The sequence below is a fragment of the Odocoileus virginianus genome, chromosome 11 (genome assembly GCF_023699985.2).
Source record: "Odocoileus virginianus isolate 20LAN1187 ecotype Illinois chromosome 11, Ovbor_1.2, whole genome shotgun sequence".
In the NCBI taxonomy this organism is placed as follows: domain Eukaryota; kingdom Metazoa; phylum Chordata; class Mammalia; order Artiodactyla; family Cervidae; genus Odocoileus; species Odocoileus virginianus.
Window position 1 is genome coordinate 37,540,050 of NC_069684.1, and position 7,031 is coordinate 37,547,080.

Here is a 7,031-nt window from a genome sequence, read left to right on the forward strand (position 1 = left end):
CTGAGTGGGAGATGCTGGGGTAGGCGGGTGTCAGGGCAGGTGTCTGCAGGGAGATGTTTTAATAGCGAGGAAGGCTGGCTGTGTCAGCAGATTGGGTGACTGGTGTCTCACACCGAGTCACATGTGGTCTCTGTCTCACTTCTATATTCCGTAAACCCTCCATGTGAGCCAGGTTCTGCTACCTGGAGCGCATGGTGTCATCTCTCAAGATCCAAACCAGGTGTTTGGGTCCGAAGCCTTTGCTGACCACCCTTCCTACGCACATGAACATCAGGGAACAGAGAACTTCTGGTGGTCCTGCCACACCCTGGGCACATTTGTAGCATCCCTAACACGTCAAGGCATTTATTAATGTTATGAAGTATTAGTTGCTCGGTTGTGTCTGACTGTGACCCCACGGATTGGAGCCTCTGTCCATGGGATTCTCCAGGCAAGAATGCTGGAGTGGGTAGCCATTCCCTTCTCCAGGGGATCTTCCTGACCCAGGGATTGAATCTGGGTCTCCCGCATTGCAGGCAGATTCTTTACCACCTGAGCCACCAGGGAAGCCCATTTATTAATAATAAGTGCCAACCTCTGTACATCCCTGCTGTGGGCTGGCCATCACGCATGTCAGGCACTCAGCATGCAGTCTTCTGGGATGGGGGCTAGCATTGCCTTTTTATAGATGAGGAAATGTAGGCTTGAAGAGGCCAAGTAATTGACGTAAAGTCACAGAAGTAAGTGGTAAGGATGGGGATTTGAATATGATTTCAGCAGAAATCTGGTCCGTGCTCCCCACCCCCACCTCCCAGGTACCCTGTAGTCATGGATGGGGACAGAAAAAAAACCAAATGCAGTTCACTGTGAACCCAGGGTGATAAATGTCACAGTGGCTGTAAGAACTGTGGGGAGCTTAGTTTTTCTAGGTGATTTTTGCCCCCAAGGGCCATTTGGCAATGTCTAAAGGGATTTCAGGTGGTCACAACCTGGGAAGGGAGTTGGAATGCTGCTGGCAGTAGTGAGTCAGGGCCAGGAATGGTCCTAGACATCCTACAAGACATCCTGGCTGCCAACAAAGACTTGCCCCCAATGCCAGTGGTGCTGAGACCGAGAAGCCTGCTGGTGGTGCTTTAGTCATTGTGTCCGACTCTTGAGACCCCATGGACTGTAGTCTGCCAGGCTCCTCTGTCCATGGGCTTCTCCAGGCAAGAATACAGGAGTGGGTTGCCATTTTCTTCTCCAGGGTATCTTCCCAACCCAGGGATCGAACCTGGATTTCCTGCATTGCAGGCAGATTCCTTACTGACTGAGCCATGGGGAAGCTGAGAAGCCTGCTAGCTGATGCCATTTAAGCTGGGCCTTGGAGGGGGAGGAGGTTTCCAATAGGTAGAGACATTCTCCAGGTCAGGAGATGGAGCTGTCAAGGCATAGGTGGGACTGAGAAGAAGGTTGGCTGGTATGGGTGATGTGGAGGGGAATCAGATTGCAAAACCCATTTTCAGTGGCTAAGGAGAGTTGGACTTTATTTCGTTGGAGTCATTCAGAGGTTTTTCATATGTGTCCTGAGGAGATGGTTGTTTTTTTTTTAATTAAAAATGTTGAAGTATAATTTACATGTTTCAGGTATACAGCAAAGTGATTCCATTATATATACTTTTCCACTATAGGCTATTGGGCTTCCCTGGCGGCTCAGTGGTAAAGAATCTGCCTACCAAGCAGGAGACGTCCGTTTGATCCCTGGGTTGGGAAGATCCTCTGGAAAAGGAAATGGCAACCCACTCCAGTATTCCTGCCTGGGAAATCCCATGGACAAAGAAGCGTAGGATCACAAGAGTCAGACATGACTTAGTGACTGAACAACAACAGATTATTACAAGATATTGAATATAGTTCCCTGTGCTTTACAGTCAGTCCTTGTATACAACAATAGTTGTGTTATCTGTTAATCCCAAATCCTTAATTTATCCCTTCTTTCTAAAAATAAATTTTTGTTTTTAAAATAACCCATGTTGAAGGGGCTTCCCAGGTGGCGCTAGTGGTAAAGAACCCACCTGTCAATGCAGGAGACCTAAGAGACCAGAGTACAATCCCTGGGTCAGGAAGATCACTCTGGAGAAGGGAATGGCAGCCCACTCCAGTGTTCTTGCCTGGAGAATCCCATGGACAGAGGAGTCTGGCTGGCTACAGTTTATAGGGTTGCAAAGAGTCAGACATGACTGAAGCAACTGAGCATGCATGCAATTCATGCACTGTGAATTCAAACAGTGCAAATCTTAATCTCTTTCCTACCTCTGACCCTCAGCTTTCTAGTTCTCCCCAGAAGTGACATGTCTATTCAGTTTCTTGAGTGTCCTTTCTGAACTGGTCTGTGCCATACAAGTGTGTGTCATAGGGTTGCTTTTAAGTGTTAACCTTTTTCCAATGCCAAATGCAATTCAGGTCCACTGTGGAAATGTCCATCAATTGTACCTGCAATTGTACCCCACCCCTGCCCTGCGCCCCCACAATCACACCATCAGAAAAGTTGGGGGAGTCTGGTCATTGGAGGCCTCAGAGCATGATGCAATGCTTCAGAAAGAAAGTGGGGGTGCTGGTTGGAGGCTCATGCTAGAAGGCTGGGGAAGGATTCCAAGGCTTCTGCAGTGGCTCAAGCAAGTGACCAGCACCTCGGCCAGAGCTCACAGGAAGGAATGGACAGGACAGATGCTTAGGAGGGAGAATCTTCAGGCCTCCTCAAAGAAGGCAAATGGAATTTATTTCATGCCCTTGGAGAACGGACAGTTCCTTTAGCCAGGGAGTTTGGAGGAGGAAGCAATCAGACAGCTGCTCTAAGAGGCAGCAGTACAGGTTTGGAGGCAGGGTCTGGATGTGGCCTCACAGTCCAAAGTCCAAAGATGACTCTCAGGAGGGGAGGCTACTAGTTCAGTTACGACAGAAAGGGCAGAACAGCTGCCTCTGACCTCACTGGGAGCTGATAAGCTGGTCCAGTTGTTCTTCAATTGCTAAGTCATGTCCGACTTTGCAACCCCATGGACTGTAGCACATCAGGCTTTCCTGTCCTTCACTATTTCCTGGAGTTTGCTCAAATTCATATCCATTGAGTTGATGATGCCATCCAACCATCTCATCCTCTGTCTCTCCCTTCTCCTCCTGCCCTCAATCTTTCCCAGCATCAGGGTCTTTTCCAATTAATTGGCTGTTCGCATCAGGTGGCCAAAGTATTGGAGCTTCAGCATCAGTTCTTCCAATGAATATTCAGGGTGGATTGCCTTTAGGATTGACTGGTTGGATCTCCTTGCTGTCCAAGGGACTCTCAAGAGTCTTCTCCAGCACCACAGTTCAAAAGTATCAATTCTTTGTTGCTTGGCCTTCTTAATGGTCCAATTCTCACATCCATATATGATTACTAGAAAAACCACAGCTTTGACTATATGGACCTTTGTCGGCAAAGTGATGTCTCTGCTTTTTAATATGCTGTCTAGGTTTGTCATGGCTTTTCTTCCAAAGAGCAAGTGTCTTTTCATTTCAACCCCATGAAAAGTATGAAAAACGTTGGTCCAGAGGCAAACAATTTGTCTGTTGAGGTATCTGTGGCAAAATTATACCCTAGAGCAGTGCAGTCCAGTAGAGACAATGTTGGCTTTCTGTTCTCAAATACCTATTTGCACATGGAGCGAGCTGTTCTATGCCATTTTATATAAAGGACTTGAGCATCCGAGGATTGTGGTACCTAGGGAGATCCTGGAACCAATCCGCTGCTGATATTGAGGAACAACTGTATAATATGAACCATAAATCTGAGTGTTTTTCCTTAAACTCCACACAATACTCAAGACACTTTTGATCACCAAATGTGTCTGAGTTTTTCCCACACCAAGCAATCCTCCAATTCTGAGTAGACACAGAAAGGGTATCCTACAAATTTAACTCAATTTTGACACTATTTATAAAGAAGGCTGAGCGCTGAAGAACTGATGCTTTTGAACTGTGGTCTTGGAGAAGGCTCTTGAGAGTCCCTTGGGTTGTAAAGAGATCAAACCAGTCAATCCTAAAGGAAATCAACCCTGAATATTCACTGGAAGGACTGATGCTGAGGCTGAAGCTCCAATCTTTGGCCACCTGATGCAAAAAGCTGACTCATTAGAAAAGACCGTGATGCTGGGAAAGACTGAAGGCAGGAGGAGAAGAGGACAACAGAGAACAAGATGGTTGGATGGCATCACTGACTCAATGGACATAAGTTTAAACAAGCTCCAGGAGATGGTGAAGGACAGGGAAGCCTGGTGTGCTGCAGTTCATGGGGTCGCAAAGAGTCAGACACAACTGAATGACTGAACAACAAAGCATCAGATCCCATAGATTAAGGGCTCAGTCCCACCAGACTGTCCCCACTTCAAATGCCAAAAGCAAGTCCAGGTTGTCACCTGTGCTTCTGACTACTAACCATTTGTAAACTAGAGATCCCCATGATCCCTCCCCTCTCAAGTTTGACTAGATTTACTACATTGGCTCACAGAATTCAGGAAAATAGTTTAGCTACTAGATTACTGGTTTATTATAAAAGGATATCACTTAAAAACACCTCGGACTTTCCATGGGTTTCCCAGATGGCTCAGTGGGTAAAAAAAATCTGCCTGCAATGCAGGAGACACAAGAGATGCAGGTTTGATCCCTGGGTCTGGAAGATCCCCTGGGTAAGGACATGGCAATCCACTCAAGTATTTTGCCTGGAGAATCCCATGGACAGAGGAGCCCAGCGTCCATGGGGTTGCAAAGAGTTGGATACGACTAAAGTGACTGAGCACAGCACAGCCCAGGACTTTCCTGGTGTCACAGTGGATAAGAATCTGCCTGCCAGTGCATGGGACACAGGTTCGATCCCTAGTCCAGGAAGATTCCACATGCTGCGGAGCAACTAAGCCTGTGTGCCACAACTACTGAGGCCGTTCACTAGGACCCAAGAGCTGCAAATACTGAAGTCTTTGTGCCTGGAGCCTGTGCTCTGCCACAAGAGCAGCCACCACAATGAGAATGCTGTACACTGCAACTAGAGAGTAGCTCCCACTGGCTGCAACTAGAGAAAAGGCCTGTGCAGCAATGAAGACCCAGCACAGCCAAAATTCAATAAATAATTTAAAAAATTTTTTAATAAAAAGAACAGCTGGATGAAAGATACATAGGACAAGGTATGTGGGCAGGAGTGATGAGTTTCCATGCTCTTTCTGGGTGCACCCGCCTCCCAGCACCTCCACGTGTTCACCAACCTGGAAGCTCTCTGGACTGTAGTTCAGGGCTTTTTATGAAGACCTCATTATGTAAGTATTAAAGCATGCAGGTAGCTAGATATCAGCACAGAAAGCACGGGCTGGATGGCAGAAAACCACACATCTGTAATGGTCAGACAGAGAAAAGTAGGAACCTCCAGACTGATAGGAAACCACACATTTTGGGGTGATAAGTGTACTGGAGGCAGACAAAGCTGAGAAAAGGCGGGAATCTCTGGTGTCTAAACCTTTTGCTCATTATATTCTCATTACAATAAAATCAGCCTTCCAGACAAGAAGTACCCATTACACACTGATACCACAACACTTTCAATCAAGGCTAAATAAGGACAAAAATCCCTCCTCCCCTCCAGAAGGAGAAGCTGGGATGAAAATCAGGGAATATGACTCCCAAGCCTGCAGTTCCAAATGACTATTCCACCCTTTCATTTGTATGCACCACATAACCAGCTTGCTAAGAAAACTCAGGGCAGCTACTTGCCTGTGTCTGCTCTCCGTTTGAGAGCGTGATTGATGAGCGACAGTCGCTCAGTCATGTCCTACTCTTTGCGACCCCATGGACTGTAGCCCACCAGGTTCCTCTGTCCATGGGATTGTCCAGGCAAGAATACTGGAGTGGGTTGCCATTTCCTTCTTGAGAGCATACTTTTGCTTATATAAATTCTTGCTTTTCTTTCTTAACCTCCCTGTCTCTGAATTCTTTCTGTGACAAGACAAGAATTTTTCTTTTACTGGGAATATAGACACAGTTGATTAAATCATTGACCATTAGTGATCAACTAATCTCCAACTCCTCTCTCAGGAGGTGCAGGAGGGTGGTAGGGCTGAAAGTTCCAACCCTCTAATCAAGTGATTGGGTTTCCCTGGCAACCAGTCCCCATCCTTAGGAACATTCCAAAAGTTGTCTCAATAACATAAATTTAGTTGCGTCTGAAAGGTATGATTCATAAAAGACAGTCATTTCACTTTTATCTGAATAGTTCTGAAGGTATTTCAGAAAAAGAGGACAAAACTAAATATAACAGATGATGCCCCTGTGGCTCTTATATAGGTAATTATCAGGTATTTAGGAGCTCTGTGTCAGGAACAGTGAATGAAGACCAAATAAATAGTTACTATTATAAACCACAATATCACAGAGAGCCAGTTGTGTGATTTTAGACTTTTAGTAGCCCCATTTTAAGCAGTAGAAGGGAACAGGTGAGCTTCATTTCAGTAGTATATTTCATTTAACCCAACTTATCCAAAAATACTATATCATTACACACAACATAAAAATATGAGATCGTTGACATTCCTTTTCCTACTGAGTCTTACATATCTCAGTCTGCACCAGCCACATTTCAGGAGCTTGCTTGTGGCACATGGCTAGGGGCTACCATACTGGAGAGCACAGTCTTGGCGCCTTCTCCTCCGTCTCTGAGGCCACCAGGAGCCTGTTTACTGCTGTGCCCCCAATGCCTGGCACATAATGAGGCCTAGTGAGCTGCCACATGTGAGCTGCAGTAATCTCCCCTCTGAGCCAGCTGGGGCTGCTGTGAAGGTTAAAACGATATACCCTGGGTACCCTGCTCAGGGACTGTTGCTATTCTTACTTCCTCAAAGTCAGCTGAAGGGCGGCAGGCTCAGGCGTGCTTCCTCAATTTCTCTTGAGAGCTCTTCTCTACAATTACCAAACGCAAGCGTGGACTGCAGAGCAGACAGGCTCTGGCTGTTGGGGTCGGGCTCTAGGGCAACAAACGAAAGAGAAGAGCGGGAACCTCT